Below are 18,900 nucleotides of genomic sequence, written 5' to 3'. Positions count from 1 at the left end.
GTGTGTTGATTTTATATCCTGCAACTTTACTATATTCATTGATGAGCTCTAGTAATTTTCTGGTAGAGTCTTTAGGGTTTTCCATGTAGAGGATCATGTCCTCTGCAAACAGTGAGAGTTTTACTTCTTCTTTTCCAATTTGGATTCCCTTTATTTCTTTTTCTGCTCTGATTGCTGTAGCCAAAACTTCCAGAACTATGTTGAATAGTAGCGGTGAAAGTGGACACCCTTGTCTTGTTCCTGACTTTAGGGGAAATGCTTTCAATTTTTCACCATTGAGGATAATGTTTGCTGTGGGTTTGTCATATATAGCTTTTATTATGTTGAGGTATGTTCCTTCTATTCCTGCTTTCTAGAGAGTTTTTATCATAAATGGATGTTGAATTTTGTCAAAGGCCTTCTCTGCATCCATTGAGATAATCATATGGCTTTTATTTTTCAATTTGTTAATGTGATGAATTACATTGATTGATTTGTGGATATTGAAGAATCCTTGCATCCCTGAGATAAAGCACATTTGGTTATGGTGTATGATCTTTTTTAATGTGTTGTTGGATTCTGATTGCTAGAATTTTGTTAAGGATTTTGCATCTATGTTCATCAGTGATATTGGCCTGTAGTTTTCTTTTTTTGTGACATCTTTGTCAGGTTTTGATATTAGGGTGATGATGGCCTCATAGAATGAGTTTGGAAGTTTACCTTCCTCTGCAATTTTCTGGAAGAGTTTGAGTAGGACAGGTGTTAGCTCTTCTCGAAATTTTTGGTAGAATTCAGCTGTGAAGCCGTCTGGACCTGGGCTTTTGTTTGCTGGAAGATTTCTGATTACAGTTTCAATTTCCATGCTGGTGATGGGTCTGTTAAGATTTTCTATTTCTTCCTGGTTCAGTTTTGGAAAATTGTACTTTTCTAAGAATTTGTCCATTTCTTCCACGTTGTCCATTTTATTGGCATACAACTGCTGATAGTAGTCTTTTATGATCCTTTGGAAATTATATCTTAAATATATTATGTAGCCTTAAATTTTTTCTACCCCAGCACACGAATGATTTCAATAGTAATACGATTACTGATATTGTGTTGGGGGGGAGAGGTCGAGGAGTGACCCTATACAATGACCTTTCATAGCTTTCCATTGCTCTTCAAATTCCTTGATGTTATTTTAGTTTGCTCAAGGAACTCTTACTGATGGACTTTAATGCTCTGTTACTTAACTGTTTGATTCCTTAGGTTCAAAGGAATTTGGCTTGACTTTACTCCCTCCACTTTTAGTATAAAAGGGGACTGAGTTCTAAGTTGGATGAGATGGTTTTGGGGGTGCAAGTCCACCATATTTTCAGTTTGCTGACTTTCTGAATAAAGTCGTTATTCCTGCCCCAGCAACTTGTCTCTCAATTACTGGCCTGTTGTGTGGAAAGCAGTAGAAGCTTAGAATGTGTACTAAAGGAACAATGCGGTTTTCATCAATTTTTAAAGATGTATTGCTCTTTTTGGCCACATGATGCAAAGAGTGGATTCAATGGAAAAGACCCTGATGCTGGGAAAGATTGCAGGCAGGAGAAGAGGGTGACAGAGGATGAGATGGTTGGATGGCATTACCCACTCAATGAACACAAGTTTGAGAAAACTCTGGGAGATAGTGAAGGACAGGGAAGCCTGGTGTGCTGCAGTTCATGGAGTTGGAAAGAGTCAGATTCGACTTAGCAACTGATCAACGAAAATTGCTCTTTTAAAAGCAATGGTTAGTAAACTTCGTCAATTTCAAAAGAAAAAACAAAAAAACAAAAAATCAAGGTACTGACAGAAGTTCCCATCCCATACCTTAGTCCTCCAGTCTCAGACTGTAGGTTTTAACCTTGTGTCTCAGGAACTGAGCCATGTGGAAAGAGGAAAAGTTGTGATACAGGATGTCACTGTAAAATGGCACATTTTCCCCAGGGATAGTTTTGTATTTATTTTAGTTTGCAATACAGAGAGAAATCCAGAAAAATTTCTTGTTTTCTTAAGATGGTTAAATTATTCTAATGTCAGGAAATGTTCTGCATCCAATTACCACCCTACAAGAACTCTTCAGAGACCCAGGTTCCCAACCCCTGAAGTGCCAGGAACAGGACAGGCAAGAACCTGCTGACAAAAACATTTATTTATTTATTGCACTTGAAACTATGTGGGTTATTTTCAAATACCTTTTGGTATTGATTTCTCACATAGTTTCACAGCAATAAGAGAGCAGGCCCTGTATGATTTCAATACTCTTTATTTAGGCCATGAAACTTTTGCACCTTGTTTTACATCATGTTCCAGTGTCTCCTGGTTAATAGTCTATGGGAACTTGAATAAAACTTATATCCTGCTCTTGTGTGAAAATTGTGTAAGTCTTAATTAGGTTGAATTGGTTCACAATTCTTTTCAGGTCTAGTATATCCTACTTTCCTGTCCATTCTATTAATTTTTGAGAGTTTAATATTGAAATTCCAACTGAAAAGCTTAATTTGTCTACGTAAAAATTGTAATATATAGTGGAACTGTCTGTAACTATTTTGAAAGCCTCATGTAAATGTGTTGTCATACTTTCATAATTTCAAAAAATTTTAGAAAGGAAAATCTTTATTGAAACTTTTCTACTTGTTAGGAGGACATATCCTAGTTTCCAACATACTGGTCTCCAAAGTTATAAGCTTTTGCCTTAAAAGTGTAACGGGGGGACACAGCGACCTGGGAAGGCCGGCCGCTTCTGCCTGCACGGCTGCGTGGAGCCCCGCTGCAGCAGTGCTTCTGGTCCGCGGAACCCACCAGCTTCCTCCTCTCCACTGTGCCCAGTGCATGTTTTCCTCGCATCCCGAAGGGGAGCTAAAAGTGACCCAAATCCTCAAAATTTCCAGGAGGCTGTGGGGGAATGTATAAAATTAAAATTAAATCAGAAGAATTTAAGAAGAGAACTGTCTAGCAGCCAACAGGCACTACAAGAAGAAATCAAAGCTAGGCACGGATTCCAGATTTTTAAGTCTGTCCCCATACCCTGGCTGCTTAGATGTTGTTGCTAAAACACTGGATGAATCTTACTAACAGGGGCTTCCCTTGTGGCTCAGCTGGTAAAGAATCCGCCTGCAACGCGGGAGACCTGGGTTAGATCCCTGGCTTGGAAAGATTCCACGCAGAAGGGAAAGACTACCCACTCCAGTGTTCTGGCCTGGAGAATTCCATGGACTGTATGTATAGACCATGGAGTCGCAGAGTCGGACAGGACTGAGCGACTTTAACTACTACCACCGTTCTTTCCTCAACGTATGACAGTTTATTTTATTCATAGACATTTCCATATTGTAATTATAGGAGAATATGCTATCTATTTAGACGTTAAAGGCAACAAATGTAAAAAAACAGGCTGTAATTCATGGGGCATCACAGGACTGTTAAACACCTCGCGACCCCTTGCCCGCCTTGCTCTCGCTCTGCAGACCTGGACGTTCCTCGCCCCGCCCCTCGCGTGCAGCGATCCGCCCAGCCCCCGCCCCGGAAGCTCCGCCTCGGAATCCGCGCGTGCGCAGTTTCCTGCGGAAGCGGAAGGCCGCGAGAGGAGGTAGCCCGGCGGCCCTTGAGTTTTTTTTCCAGTGTAAACGTGTGCAGCGCGCTTAGCCGTCCAACCCGCCCTCGCCACGCCCATCTTCATGGTCCCGCTGGTTCCGCGGCAGTAATATCCCAACACCACGCTGTCCGCCCCAAATAAACCCAGAGGCCGCGGTTGCAGGTCGAGTGTTCGGTTCGAAATCGCTCTGAGGCTTGTCCTTGCCGTTTGCTTTTCCGCCTTCGGCCCCAGAGACACCGCTTTCGGGATATTTTCCTGCTTAAAACTTAACCGTTAGTACCTACGCCTGTGCCTTGTAAAGTTCCCTGGCGCGAGGGGCATTCGGGCACCCCCACCTCCACCGCCTCACCCTGTCGGCCCCTGGAGGTCGCGTCGGCAGCCCCGCTCCCGGAGAAGCCGCGTCCTCTCCCCGGTCCTAGGATTCTGGAGAGCTCGCCCGGCCCGAGACCCCTCTGGCTCCCAGCCTCTCTGTCCTCGCGTCTCCTCAGGCCGATCGTTCTGCCCCGCAGGCCTCCCTTCCTGGTCAGTCCGTTTTCCTCACTCCTGGGCTGCACGTGTGGCACCCAGTGTTTTTCCGTCACGAGTCCGTCTCGTTGGAAAAGGTGCTCTTTTGATAGGGGGGCGTTTCATTTACTCATCATTTCTGTAGATACGTGGGCGAGGGGGATCAGAAGAAGCAGTGACTGAGAGTGAAAGGCAAACTCAGAAGTGGAAAACAGTGAGAGAACCCACGGGGTCGCCCAGGATGGCTGAGGCGGTTGTAAAGGGGTGGTAAAATGAAATAGACTTAGCTCTTAAAGTAGCGGGTGGGTGAAAGAGAAATGGACAAAGGCGTGGGATCTCCAGGAGTTGGAGACAAGGAGACAGGGGCCGTGCGTCGGCGGTAGGAGGGCTGACAGGGGTGATCCTGGGAGAGAAACAGGGGTAGGTGTTGACTAGAAGAGAAGAGAAGGAAGTAAGCCTAGACACCTGGAGTGCCCCAGAGTGGGAGTGTAACAGGGAGAGAAGGGGTGTGACTAGAAGGCAGAGAGGGAGCAGAGTTGGAGAAAGAAAGAGACAGATGTATAGATGTTTAGGACAATTAGAAGGGTGGGGGTGGGGAGAAGAGCAGCAAGAGGAGAAACAAGTTGCCGAGGGGGACAGGCCAGGTGTGAGGGAAGAAATAGGAGGGCAGAAACAGCATCCCACCTGAGGCAGTGGACATCAAAGCACTGTTCCAGATAGGGAGGTCTTCCTGTTTTTCTGGTTGTGGCAAACGAAGGGGGAACGTTGATTTTAAGCCTTAAGCAGCCTGTTTTCCACTTGCCAGATCAACTTCTAAAAACTTAGATTGTCTGAGGAAGAAGCTGGGAAGACTTTCTCAGGTAAAATCATATTCTCAGTTGATTCTCAGTCTGTCCTTCCTGAAATCCCTTCTTTGGACTTACTAATCATCTCTGACTCTGAAGTATCCTTCCTGATGCTTGTACATGCACACTCACCAGGGAACCTCCCTCAGGGCCTGTCGTCTCCACTTAGATCCCAACTCCGCATGACCCAGTGGCCTGGACCTTGTGTGGAGGGCACCATCCTGGGCAGGGCTTCACACCCACAGGTTTGAGAAGGGGTCTCAGTGCTGTTGGGCAGGAGGGATTGCCTCGGGTCCTGGATGTGCAGTCTGCTCTCTGTGAATCAGGATTAAGAAGCTTGTGTGTGGAAGTCAGGTATTACCATGCACAGTACCTGGTAAAATCTGGAAGTAGACCTAAAAGGGGAAATTTGTTCTAAGGTAATTGAAGCTAAGTGAGTGAGTCACTGACTTCAAACTCTTGATTGGAAATGGGATGGAAAGTTCAGAATCAGGTATCAGTGATAGAGAGTGTGCTATTCCATCATCTGTTTGAAACTGTGACATGAATCTAAGTCTCTGAGATTTGGAAATTCACTGTCATTGCCTTCATTCTTGAGATTTTGTCTTTTCACTGTGTTCATTTTGTGGTTTGGCACAGAGATGTTTTTACTTTTGATACAGGTGAGGTTTCCTATTCATTGTTTAACCCATAGATTCACCATTTGTTATGGCAACTGTCTTTTTTCCACTGCGTTTTCTTAGCATCCTTGTCATTAGATTTTAAATATATGCAAATATTTATATGCATATGGTTATATTTTGAATATAGGAAAATATATGCAAATGGTTGTTTCTGAACATTCCCTTCTGTTCCCTTGGTGTATAAATCCGTGTTTATGCCAGTACTACACTATCTGGATTATATTGTGATATGGCTTGAAATTTTAAAAAGGGTGGCCTTCATCTTTCATCCTTGTACTTACTGAAGAGTATTTTTGCAGTTTATGGTCCCCTTCAGATTCTTTATGACTTCTGGCAAGTTTTTTCTATTTCTGCAAACATTTCTATTGTAAGTTTCATAATGAATTCATTAAATCTGTGGGACACTTTGAGTAACTTGGAAATATAGAGTACTGAGATTTCCAGTCCATGACTACTAGATTTATTTGTTTATTTTGGATTTCTTTTGCAAGTGGTTAAGTAGTTTTCAGTGTATATGTTTCACCTCCTTGGTGAATTATTCCTAAATATTTCATCCATTTTTAATACAATAGTAAATAAAGTTGTTATGTGATTTTCTTTTAACATTGTTCATTGTGTATAGAAATGCAGCTGATTTGCACATTGACTTTTGTATCCTGCAAGTTTGCTAAAATTGCTGTTTGATGTGGCAGGAGGTTTTTTGTGTCTGTGTGGAATCTACAGTGTATACACAAAAGACCTTGTCCTCTAGGGAAGAAGGTAACTTTCTAATTTTTCACTTTGGGAAGCTTTGATTTCTTTTTCTTGTGTAATTGCTCTGGTTAGGGGTTTCAGTCCTTTGTTGAACAGTGATGCAGAGTGCATGTCCTTGCCTTCTACCCAATCTCAGAGGATAATTTTTCAGTCTTTCACCATTGAGAACAATGTTAGGTGTGCTCTTTTCATACATCATATATTTTAGTTTGAGATACTTGTTTTGAAAACAAAACAAAACCCCCAAATGGATGGGAATGGATCAAAAGTGTGAACAGAGATGAGATCTCAGGGCAGAGAGGAAAGCACAACATTAACAGTGGTTGGAAACTTCTAGTAATGGTACATAGAGATGAGAGCTTACAGTGAACAACGTCAGATTCATGATCTCTGAAGAAGAAGATACAGCTTTGGGACCAGGGACCAGACTTGATCACTAAAGAGCTTTTGTGTAGCAGAGTTTTATTAAAGTATGAAATGGGACAGAGAAAGCTTCTGACATAGACATCAGAAGGGAGATGGAGAATGCCCCCCCTTGCTAGTCTTAGCAAGGGAGCTATATACTTTCTCAACTGGTTATTACAGTAAGTCAAAAGAATGTCTCAAGGTCATAAAGGTCTTACCAGACCCATGCCCAGAATTGACATTTCAAGATGACAGGATTAGTAAGAAGGTTCTCAAGAAGGAGAAGCCTGTCCTCAAGCAGGATGCATTGTTGTTCTATTATCTTCAGTTCAGTTCAGTCACTCAGTCGTGTCCAACTCTTTGCGACCCCATGAATCGCAGCACGCCAGGCCTCCCTGTCCATCACCAACTCCCGGAGTTCACTCAAACTCATGTCCATCGAGTTGGTGATGCCATCCAGCCATCTCATCCTCTGTCGTCCCCTTCTCCTCCTGCCCCCAATCCCTCCAAGCATCAGAGTCTTTTCCGATGAGTCAGCTCTTCGCATGAGGTGGCCAAAGTACTGGAGTTTCAGCTTTAGCATCATTCCTTCCAAAGAACACCCAGGACTGATCTCCTTCAGAATGGACTAGTTGGATCTCCTTGCAGTCCAAGGGACTTCTCAAGAGTCTTCTCCAACACCACAGTTCAAAAGCATCAATTCTTCAGCGCTCAGCTTTCTTCACAGTCCAACTCTCACATGCATACGTGACCACTGGAAAAACCATAGCCTTGACTAGACGGACCTTTGTTGGCAAAGTAATGCCTCTGCTTAGTACAGAGGTTAAGTGGAGTCGTTTTGTTGTGTAATCATCAGCTCTGGGCTTAAAGAAAAAAGTTTATCCTTTTCTCCTCCTTGATAATTCCAGACTGCTTTCTGTCCTCCTCGAGAGCGCCAGACCCCTTTCTCCTCCTCGGGTACCCTGGACTTCTCAACCTACCTAGGAATTGACTCTCTCACTTCGTTGGCCGAAGAGGTTTGTTTATTAAAATCCCAGAGGAAGCTTAACCTTTCCCCGAGTTCTCAGCCTGTCCTTCAACATGTATCATGTGTTCTTTCACCCGCCAGTGGTGCTGCAGCTCCATCAGACACAAAGGCAAGGTTTGTATCCGTAGCACTCGCCATCTCCCTGCCATGAGCTGGTTGTTCTTGAGTGTGAGGAGCATGAGGTGGGCTGCCTTGCCCCCTCTTCTCTCTTTGTGGGCTTGGATGTATTGGCTACTCAATTCTTAGTCCATATAGATCAGAGCTGATGCCCCAAGCGTCTAAGCCCTGATCCGGTGCTGCTTTCATCACAGTTGTCATATTTGGAAGATAGAATCGGCAAATGGGAAAGTACTGGCTGCTCTTTAATTTTATCTGGCACCTCAGAACCTGTAATGAACTGTCTTAGTCCCTGTCTGCCTCTTGAGATCCCTCAGCCGTTTCTGCTGTTCTGCTTTTGCTGCCATACATGTCAGGGTGTGTGGAATAAGCTGGTGGATGGATCTTCTGTGCCTGTTACTTGGGAAGACTGTAAGGACAGCAGTCCCACAAAGGGAATACATGTGAATCTTTCAGGCTCTTAGCTTGGCATCTCTGGGTGGACCAAATAGTCCCATCTCAAGGTCTTAGGATATGAGACCCTCACATCTCATAGTTTTCCACTCTTGTACTGGTCTATCTAGTCTGGGAGTGTAGACTCTTCCTGACTTTGCTTTCCCCTTAGTTTGTATAATTTTTCCTTTTAAATTTGATTTTGAAGTATGTGGCTCTAGGGTCTGAAGTCATGTCCAGTTTCTTTGCTGTGGTAATCCGCCTGTGTTTACAGGGCAGCTTCTCATGGACTCTGTGGTGTGGGTTTACTGGGTAAGAGAAAACTTTTAAAGGAGAATCCTTTCCCTTGTTGGTTGTAATATTTTCCTGCTGCATACAGAATTACCACTTGAAGCTACTTAGTATAGTGGTCATCGTGTTCTGTGATATGAGAAAGTATCTGAAGACCTTGACCTGTACATCTTTTTCTAGCTTTGAGTTATGTCAGAGAAGCCTGCGTGAAGGGCACTGTGATAGTGTTGTTCACGTGTACTATCACCATGCCCTTTGAGCCTCACCAAGAGGTGTAGGAACTTCTCCTGACAAGGGTACTGTCCAGGTTCACACCCTCATATTTGTGAGGCTGTTGACTAAACTGTTGCTGTTGCTGCATGCTTGTCACCTGGGTGCCCTTGATCATTCTGCCTCCACACTTAATTTTGTAGCAACTTAATGACAGAGCTTATGTAGTGGACTGATAACTGCAGTGATGAACCATCATTTGTTTTTTTTCAAGGCATAGCTACTTTCCTCTTTTTTATATTTGTATGCATTATAAATGATTGTCTTTTATTTTTGTCATTAAGTTTCTATTTTATGTTACTCTTTGTATTTTATTTGCCACATGTGGGATGATTGGTTAAGAAAGCTCCCCCACCCCTATGGTGGAATTGGTGATCAGTACATTTTAGAGCTCTTATGTATTCTTGATGATTTAAACTATTTAAACTATTTTCTTTATGTATTCTTGATGACTTAAACTATTATTGAATATATGCTTGGCAATTTTTTGGTAATATAGTGTACATTGTTTTTTCACTGCTGAGGATGGTTTGCTGCACAATATTTGATAATTAGGATGTGTGCAATTTACCTCTTTTTATTTTGTTGGGGTGAGCTTTTGGTTTGTATCTGATAAATCATTGGTGAAACCACTGTCGAGAATCATTTGTAGGTTATCTATACGAAATTATGGATGCTAGGCAAACCTGTTGTGATAATCGTTTCACAGTATACGTATCAGTTAATCTTTTTCTCTGTAGCTTAAACTTACACAGTGATATTTGTCATTGTAAGAGTTGCTTATACAACCCCCTTCATGTCACTGTTTAAAGAGTTGGGTTTAGAAAGGGGAAGTAATTAAAACACGTTGGATAAAAGAAACAATAACGCAGTTTATAATCATTTAAAGTGTCTTGCTCTTAAAAGGCTGTGGTTAGTGACCCAAATGATCACATCCCTTAAGTCCTCCATCTCAGACACCCAGGTACTGACCCTGAGTTTGTTGAACTCAGCACTATGCTAAGGTTACTGTTTTGTAGGGTATGAGTAGGAAATAGCCCATTTCTACCCAGGCAGAGTTTTGTAATATAGAGACTAGTCCCATTCTTGTTTCTTAAAACTGCCTAAGTTCCCCGATCCCTGCATTGCTTCAGCCTCACTAGCAGGATCTGAGCACACCATGCTGTGAAAAACAGCTTTTTATTTAGAATAAACCCTTTTAGTTAAGAGGAAGTATCTTGGCTTCCGACATAACTTGAAGCTTTTACCTGAGCAGTGTTACAGACGGTAACTTAATGCTGTCAAGGTAACAGGCCCCGCCCCCTCCGCGCCCCGCCCCTCCCACGAACTCTGCGCACAGCGAGTGCTCGCCCCGCCCCTGGTCGGAAGTCGCGGCTCTAATACCAAAAGCCCTTCCACGAGGTAGCCGGAAGTCGGAGAGCGCGGAGCCGAGGTCCCCGAGCGGCGCCTACGCTTCCTTCTAGAGTAAGTGCAGAGCTCGCCACCCCTCCAATCCCCACCTCCGCCCTCGCTCTCTCGTCCTCATGGTGTGGGAATTGCCAGCGACCTGAAAACCCTGGCACCCGGAGCTCGGCCCCGAATAGACGCTGCCGCTGCCGCTGCCGCTGCCGTTGCGGCCCAGTTATCTTTTCGTTTGGGTTTTAAGTGTTGCTGAGGCGGTTTCGGCCCTCGGTCCGCGTAGACACCGCCTCTGGCCTCGCCAAGTAAAGCCCTCTCTCGCGAGCTGGAGTCGCGCCCGCCCCGTCGCCTTCTCGACCGCTGGAGGCAGAGCCCAGATAGGCCGCGCGCCCTCTCCCCGGTCCCAGGATTCCGGAGAGGCCGCCCCGCTCCTGAGCCCCCTCCCTCCCAGCCCGTCTGTCCTCGCGTCTCCTGAGAGGCCGGTCCTTTTGCCCCGCAGCAGCCCCCTTTCCTGTCAGCCCGTCCCCTCACCCCGCATAGGGCCATGTGACAGCCAGTGCTGTCCCATGCCCAATTCAACTCGGTCGGAAAAGGTGCTCTTCCGGTCCGGGGGCGTCTCGTTCTGTCGCCCACTCAGTAAATTCAGGAGGCAGGAGGATCAGGAGAGGCAGAGTCAGAAGGACTGAGAGAAATAACTGAAACCGAGGAGAAAAGCAACAGGAGAACCAATGGGAACACAGAATGGCTGAGGGATTTGCAAAGGGATAGTCAAGTCAAAGAGGTTAAGCCTTGAAAATAGCCAAGCGAGTGAAATAGAGAAGTGTTAATAAATTAGAAAGCCAGATCTCCAGGGATTGCAAAACAGCATAGGGAGAACTGCCCTGTCTCAGTGATGGGAGCGGGGAGGCGAAGGGCGATGAGGACGTCAGAGGTGGAGAGTCCCTAACAGGGTTTTGGCCGGGTTTGAGTCCAGGCCTCTTGGGTCAGCGTCCCGAGTTGTGTTTTCACTCGTTTGGAGTCCCGCCACAAGGGTTCAAGTCTCAATCTGAGGTGGCCGGTTTTATGGTGCTGGCAGAGAAAGGTAAGGAGCAGAGGAAGAAAGGGCTGGAAGGAAGGATAGCCACATGGCCTGCCAGAGAGTGAGGAGGAAGGGAGAGTCACAGCGAGAGGAGGGGAGTAATCTGGAGCGCAGAGAGGGAGCCGAAATGGGGGAGGAGAGAGGCAGACATAGGTATGGATTTTTGAAAGACTCAGGAAGGTTGGAGAGAGAGAGCATTTCGAGGGGGAACGAATTGCATTAGCCTGGGACAGGACACGTGTGAGGGAGGAAATAGGACAGGAGCAGCAGGAGAGCAGAGGGGGAGAAAAAGAGACACGGAGACCCAAATGAAATAGGGAGCTAGGTGAACAGAGGGGTCAGCTCGATCCAGGTGTGGCCAGTTGTCTGGATACAGATGATTTTTTTAGTTATACAGAGGAGGATGAGAATTTCAAAACTCCTGTCTATAAGGCTTGTGGTCTTGTTTTATTAGTTGTGGCAGAAGATGACTTTCATTTGCAAACCCTGTTGAGCCTGGGGCAGTGGCTTGATTCACTGAACTGTGAGTGACCCTCTTCCCTTGTCCTATCATAAGATAGAGGTCAAGGAACAAGAGACCTGGGGCAAGAAATGACTGACTCTAGAGTGTCACTCTGCGGTAGCTTTTTTTTTTCTTTAATGAATTTTTTTGGCTGTGCTGTGCCGTGCACTCAGGAGTTGTGGCTCCCAGGTTTTAAAGCACAGGCTCAGTAGTTGTGCACAGGCTTAGTTGCTTGTACTTGTGGGATCTTCCTGAAGGAGGGATAGAACCCATGTCCCCTGCATTGTCAGGCAGATTCTTATCACTGTATCATTATTGGGTAGCATTTTCAAAGGAACACTTTTTTCTTTTTCTGAACGGATTCACATTTTCTCCTTTCTTTATGTATGGTGCTTTTTGTAGCTTGGACTAGGTCTTAATTCATTCAGTTTCTGTACTCATTTTTAACCTCAGAAATAAGCTTTTTTAGTTTCCAGTATTCTACTCTTATCATCCTTTTCTAAATATGATTATTCTCCACATTTTTTTAAAGTTTGACACCAAATTTTCAGATGAAAAATAATTCTCAGGTTTTTTTTTTTTTACAGTTTTTTTTCAGATTCATTCCTTGCCTGAGTGCTTTCTTCCCTTCATCTCATGCATTTTAAATTTTTTTGGTAAGTAGTAAATCATCGTAGACTATTTTGTACCATACTTAGCAAAAGTGTCACCTGGTTTATCAGTTCTAATGAGGTAGATGAATCTAGAGCCTATTATACAGAGTGAAATAACTCAGAAAGAGAAAAACAACTACTGTATATTAATGCATGTATATGGAATTTAGAAAGATGGTACCAGTGATCCTACATGCAGGGCAACAAAGGGAGACACAGATGTAAAGAACAGACTTTGGACCTCAGTGGGAGAAGTTGAGGGTGGGATGATTTGAGAGAATAGCACTGAAGCATGTAAATTCAGTTCACTTCAATGGCTCAGTCGTGTCCGACTCTTTCCGACCCCATGAATTGCAGCACGCCAGGCCTCCCTGTCCATCACCAACTCCCGGAGTTCACTCAGACTCACGTCCATCGAGTCCGTGATGCCATCCAGCCATCTCATCCTCTGTCATCCCCTTCTCCTCCTGCCCCCAATCCCTCCCAGCATCAGAGTCTTTTCCAGTGAGTCAACTCTTCGCATGAGGTGCCCAAAGTACTGGAGTTTCAGCTTCAGCATCATTCATTCCAAAGAAATCCCAGTGTTGATCTCCTTCAGAATGGACTGTTTGGATCTCCTTGCAGTTCAAGAGACTCTCAAGAGTCTTCTCCAACACCACAGTTCAAAAGCATCAATTCTTCGGCGCTCAGCCTTCTTCACAGTCCAACTCTCACATCCATACATGACCACAGGAAAAAACATAGCCTTGTCTAGACGGACCTTAGTCGGCAAAGTAATGTCCCTGCTTTTGAATATGCTATGTAGGTTGGTCAAAACTTTTCTTCCAAGGAGTAAGCGTCTTTTAATTTCATGGCTGCAGTCACCATCTGCAGTGATTTTGGAATCCCCCAAAATAAAGTCTGACACTGTTTCCACTCTTTCCCCATCTCTTTCCCATGAAGTGATGGGACCAGATGCCATGATCTTCGTTTTCTGAATGTTGAGCTTTAAGCCAACTGTTTCACTCCCCTCTTTCACTTTCATCAAGAGGCTTTTTAGTTCCTCTTCACTTTCTGCCATAAGAGTGGTGTCATCTGCATATCCGAGGTTATTGATATTTCTCCCGGCAATCTTGATTCCAGCTTGTGTTTCTTCCAGCCCAGCATTTCTCATGATGTACTCTGCATATAAGTTAAATAAGCAGGGTGACAGTATACAGCCTTGATGTACACCTTTTCCTATTTGGAACCGGTCTGTTGTTCCATGTCCAGTTCTAACTGTTGCTTCCTCACCTGAATACAGATTTCTCAAGAGGCAGGTTAGGTGGTCTGGTATTCCCATCTCTTTCAGAGTTTTCCACAGTTTATTGTGATCCACACAGTCAAAAGGCTTTGGCATAGTCAATAAAGCAGAAATAGATGTTTTTCTGGAACTCTCTTGCTTTTTCCATGATCCAGCATATGATGGCAATTTGATCTCTGGTTCCTCTGCCTTTTCTAAAACCAGCTTGAACATCAGGAAGTTCATGGTTCACGTATTGCTGAAGCCTGGCTTGGAGAATTTGAGCATTACTTTACTAGCGTGTGAGATGAGTGCAATTGTGCGGTAGTTTGAGCATTCTTTGGCATTGCCTTTCTTTGGGATTGGAATGAAAACTGACCTTTTCCAGTCCTGTGGCCACTACTGAGATTTCCAAATTTGCTGGCATATAGAGTGCAGCACTTTCACAGCATCATCTTTTAGGATTTGAAATAGCTCAACTGGAATTCCATCACCTCCACTAGCTTTGTTCATAGTGATGCTTTCTAAGGCCCCCTTGACTTCACATTCCAGGATGTCTGGCTCTACATGAGTAATCACACCATCCTGATTATCCAGGTCGTGAAGATCTTTTGTGTACAGTTCTTCTGTATATTCTTGCCACTTCTTCTTAATATCTTCTGTTTCTTTTAGGTCCATATGATTTCTGCCCTTTATCGAGCCCATCTTTGCATGAATTGTTCCCTTGGTATCTCCAATTTTCTTGAAGAGATCTCTAGTCTTTCCCATTCTGTTCTTTTCCTCTATTTCTTTGCATTGATCGCTGAAGAATGCTTTCTTATCTCTTCTTGCTATTCTTTGGAACTCTGCATTCAAATGCTTATATCTTTCCTTTTCTCCTTTGCTTTTTTGCCTCTCTTCTTTTTGCAGCTATTTGTAAGGCCTCCCCAGTCAGTCATTTTGCTTTTTTGGACTTCTTTTCTATGGGGATGGTCTTGATCTCTGTCTCCTGTACAGTGTCACGAACCTTATTCCATAGTTCATCAGGCACTCTGTCTATCAGTCTAGACCCTTAAATCTGTTTCTTACTTCCACTGTATAATCATAAGGGATTTGATTTAGGTCATACCTGAATGGTCTAGCGGTTTTCCCTACTTTCTTCAATTTGAGTCTGAATTTGGCAATAAGGAGTTCATGATCTGAGTCACGTCAGCTCCTGGTCTTGTTTTTGTTGACTGTATAGAGCTTCTCCTTCTTTGGCTGCAAAGAATATAATCAGTTTGATTTCGGTGTTGACCATCTGGTGATGTCCATGTGTAAAGTCTTCTCTTGTGTTGTTGGAAGAGGGTGTTTGCTATGACCAGTGCATTTTCTTGGCAAAACTGTATTAGTCTTTGCCCTGGTTTATTCCGCATTCCGAGGCCAAATTAACATGTAAATTACCATATGTAAAATAGAAGGATTGGTACAAGTTCAATGCAGGAGGCAGGGCACCCAAATCCAGTGCTCTGGAACAACCCAGAGAGATCTGGTCAGGAGGGAGGTGGAAGAGGGTTCAGAATAGGGGGGCTGCTTCTGCTGCTAAGTCGTGTCAGTTGTGTCCTACTCTGTGCAACCCCATAGACGGCAGCCCAACAGGCTCCTCTGTCCCTGGGATTCTCCAGGCAAGAATACTGGAGTGGGTTGCCATTTCCTTCTCCAGTGCATGAAAGTGAAAAGTGAAAGTGAAGTCGCTCAGTCGTGTCCAACTCTTCGAGTGGACTGCAGCCTACCAGGCTCCACCATCCATGGGATTTTCCAGGCAAGAGTACTGGAGTGGGGTGCCATTACAGTCACTAGTAGTCTGTTAATGAAGGAAAGGAAGGTTTTAAAACTCAGAATGGCACCAGGCCCCTCATCTATAAGATGCATTTTGGGATAATCTTGGCAGCAGATGATTCATCCCAGGCCGTAAAATGATTAACTTGAATCTTGTTGAAGGGCAGATTACCATACAAATAGTTTTGTTTCCATAGATTAGGGGAACAATATCTGAGTATAACATACTGGTTTGTGAAGTAGGTTCTGAGCCATTAGGCGGAACCGACTTGAAGACATAGCTTAAGACAAATATTTCCATAAGAAAAATGGATTGGTTAACTCAAGGTTTGATAATAGTTAACTTCAGGTGAAACCAGCTGTCATTATGGCAACAAAGTATGTTAAGAGAAACCTCCTTTTAAATTTGGATAGAGAAAGAAAAAAGTATTGCTAATTTGTTTCTTCCTGCCGCTTAAGAGGTAAAAATGTCTGACATTTGCAGCCTATTTGCTCCATTTGGAGACCCCTGGCCTTACTGCCTGTTACCCTCTCATTCCCCCCTTTCCTTTTAGAAGAATTATGTTGCCTTGGAAAAGGGGCATCATTCTCGTTCCATAACTGCTTCCCAGCTGACAAGGGGTGTTTTCCCTAAATTGGTGAGCCAACATATTCTCCTAACCCTCATACCGTAGATGTCTGATCCAGGGCCCCCAAATAGTAGTTGGAAGAAGCTGCAGCAGTAGTAGGAGTTCGAGCAACTATTGCAGGAAGAGGGACCCCTTCCAGGGCCCGAAACTGGGCTCTTGTCTAACACTCGGAAATGCATTGTCCAAGGAGACATAATATGTGCTGACAAAGCAAGAGATTTTATTGGGAAGGGGCACTCCAGTGGAGAGCAGTAGGGCAAGGGAACCCAGGAGAACTGCTCTGCCACGTGGGTCGCAGTCTCAGGTTTTATGGTGATGAGATTACTTTCCGGGTGGTCTTTGGCCAATCATTCTAATTCGGAGTCTTTCCTGGTGGCGCACGAATCGCTCAGCCAAGATGGATGCTAGCGAGAGGGATTCTGGGAAGTGGACAGACACTCCGTGTCTCCTTTCGACCTTTCCCGAACTCTTCAGGTTGTGGTGGTTCATTAGTTCCTTATTCCTTATCAGGATCTCCTGTCATAAAACAACTCATGCAAATGGTTACTATGGTGCCTGGCCAGGGTGGGCGGTTTCAGTGTGCTTCCCCTAACACAACCATTTGTAACTTAAAAGCTTTCATGCAACTAGAAACAAATCCAGTTACACAGTTACAGATGCAGGGAGCAAACAGCAAAAACAAAACAATCAGAATTATTGTAAGTAAGATAGTTTTCCACCATGGGGCACTAGTTAACATCTCCCCAAATGAGGCAATTGAGACTTCAGGAATATCCATAGCCCCAGTCATTTTGTTCATGTGTTTAGTAAAATGAATAACATTAGGGCTCATATCAGGTATATATGTACAGCATTGGGTATGAATAATGGCACAAGTTCCTCCTTGCACAGCTGTCAGAATATCTAAAGCCAATCTGTTTTGTAAAACCACCTTTCTAATTTGTGCTTGTTCAGCAATAAGAGCTGAAATAGCTTTTTGAGAATCTTGTAATGCCTGTTGAGTAAAATTAGTCAAAGCATCCACTCGTGGCATAACATCTGTAGTTCCCAAAGAGGGAACAAAGACTGCAGCCAAATAATGATACCAGTGAAATACGGACCTTGCCCACCGAGTTTTAAGGTGGGATAAATTAGCAGGCTTTTCTGGAAGCTTTGAAAATATAAAGCCGTGAGTAAAGGCTGACCCAAGGTGCATCTTGCTATCCAACCAAGGGGAAGCCATGCCCATAGGTAAGAGCCACATATCCAGTAGGTCCCGTTTGGAGCAAGCCAGCTGACTGAGATATCCAGTCCCAGTTAGTGCCTGACCAGACAAAGGGAGGACCTGAATTGGGGTTGGAAAACACGGGAATGATTACGTTGCATACATCCTGAGGCAAAAATCCCAATTGTTTCCAATCATTGTAATGAAGTTGTTGGCTGACTTTTGGGAATGGCTCTGTTTGTTCCCAGCACATAGTGGCAGTAGATACTAGACGTCCTTTTTCAGGAGTTAGCCATATAACCTCATCTCATATTTGATAAACCTCAGGTAAAAAACCATTAGATCCAGACCTATTTGCCTTATGTGTAGCGAAATAGTCATTAAACCAAGACAATGTATAATCAAAATTAAAAGTCATGTTATGTCCATAGTTAAAGTACAAAGTGTTGCACCAGTCTGTTTTAGGGTTGGTGGATGTCATCAGATGAAGAGGCATCACATATGATTGTTTTTGAAGGTATTCGCAGACTTGGAGAAAGTCTTTTTCTTGAAGTGGCGATGTCCACCACAAAAGCCTTTCATGATGAAGAGGGGAGTACTCCACAGACCCAGCAGTTAGACCAATTGTGTAATGCAGCGTAGGAGTGAGCCCAGACAGGAAGGTATTGTCTTGAGGATCAAACGGCACACTCAGGATTTTTGGAGTCAGCAGAAGTAGGCTCACATAGATTATCAAGCGCATCTGAAAAGTACAAAGTCAAAGCATAGAAAGTAAAGACATAAAATGAAGTCACTTAGTTGTGGTCAGGGTGCCACCTCTTAACTCTAAGTGTGATGTACCCATGAATCAATTCCTGGCACTTTGACAGCTGTGGAAGAAAGAATAACCTGCTAAGGGCCTTCCCAGAGGGGCTTGAGGGATGGGCCCCCAGATCCCAATGTTTTTATGAGGACCTTGGTTCCTGGCTCAAATAGAGGCTTGCTTGACTCAGAAGCTGGGTCAGGAGTCGTCTCCCGGAGTTCTGTTATTGCCTGTTGAAAAGCTGAGACCTGAGTTGCATAACTAGTTAATTCCAAGGCTTCAGGGTCTATAATGATGTCTGTGTGTAAGATGCGCCTTCCATAACTACATTCAAAGGGGGACAGTCCCTCCTTTTGGGGGCAGTTCAAGCCCTCATGAAAGCTATGGATAGGACTTGTCCTGCGTCTCTTGAGTTAATTTGCACAGATGTCTTTTGATAATGTCATTAGATTTTTCAACCTTTCCTGAAGATTGGGGCCTCCAGGAACAGTGTAAGTGATATTCTATTTCTAGAGGTTTAGATACCCCCTGAGTTAACAGCAACTGTAAATGCAGAGCCATTGTCACTCTGAAGGCTCCGTGGCAGCCCAAACCTGGGGATAATTTCATGGATTGGAATCTTTATAACCTCCTTAGCCTGCTTACTACGACAGGGAAAAGCCTCAA

At 44.2% G+C, this 18,900-nt stretch overlaps 1 pseudogene; it reads left to right on the top strand.

Annotated features, from left to right (window-relative positions):
- The first annotated feature begins 10,348 nt into the window (after positions 1-10,348).
- Positions 10,349-18,900, top strand: part of LOC128064054 (zinc finger protein 665-like) — a 31,618-nt pseudogene continuing 23,066 nt past the window's right edge.

This window comes from Budorcas taxicolor, chromosome 18 (assembly GCF_023091745.1).
Source record: "Budorcas taxicolor isolate Tak-1 chromosome 18, Takin1.1, whole genome shotgun sequence".
NCBI lineage: Eukaryota > Metazoa > Chordata > Mammalia > Artiodactyla > Bovidae > Budorcas > Budorcas taxicolor.
Note: the sequence above shows the minus strand (reverse complement) of the source record. Positions and strands in the feature narration are given on the sequence as shown.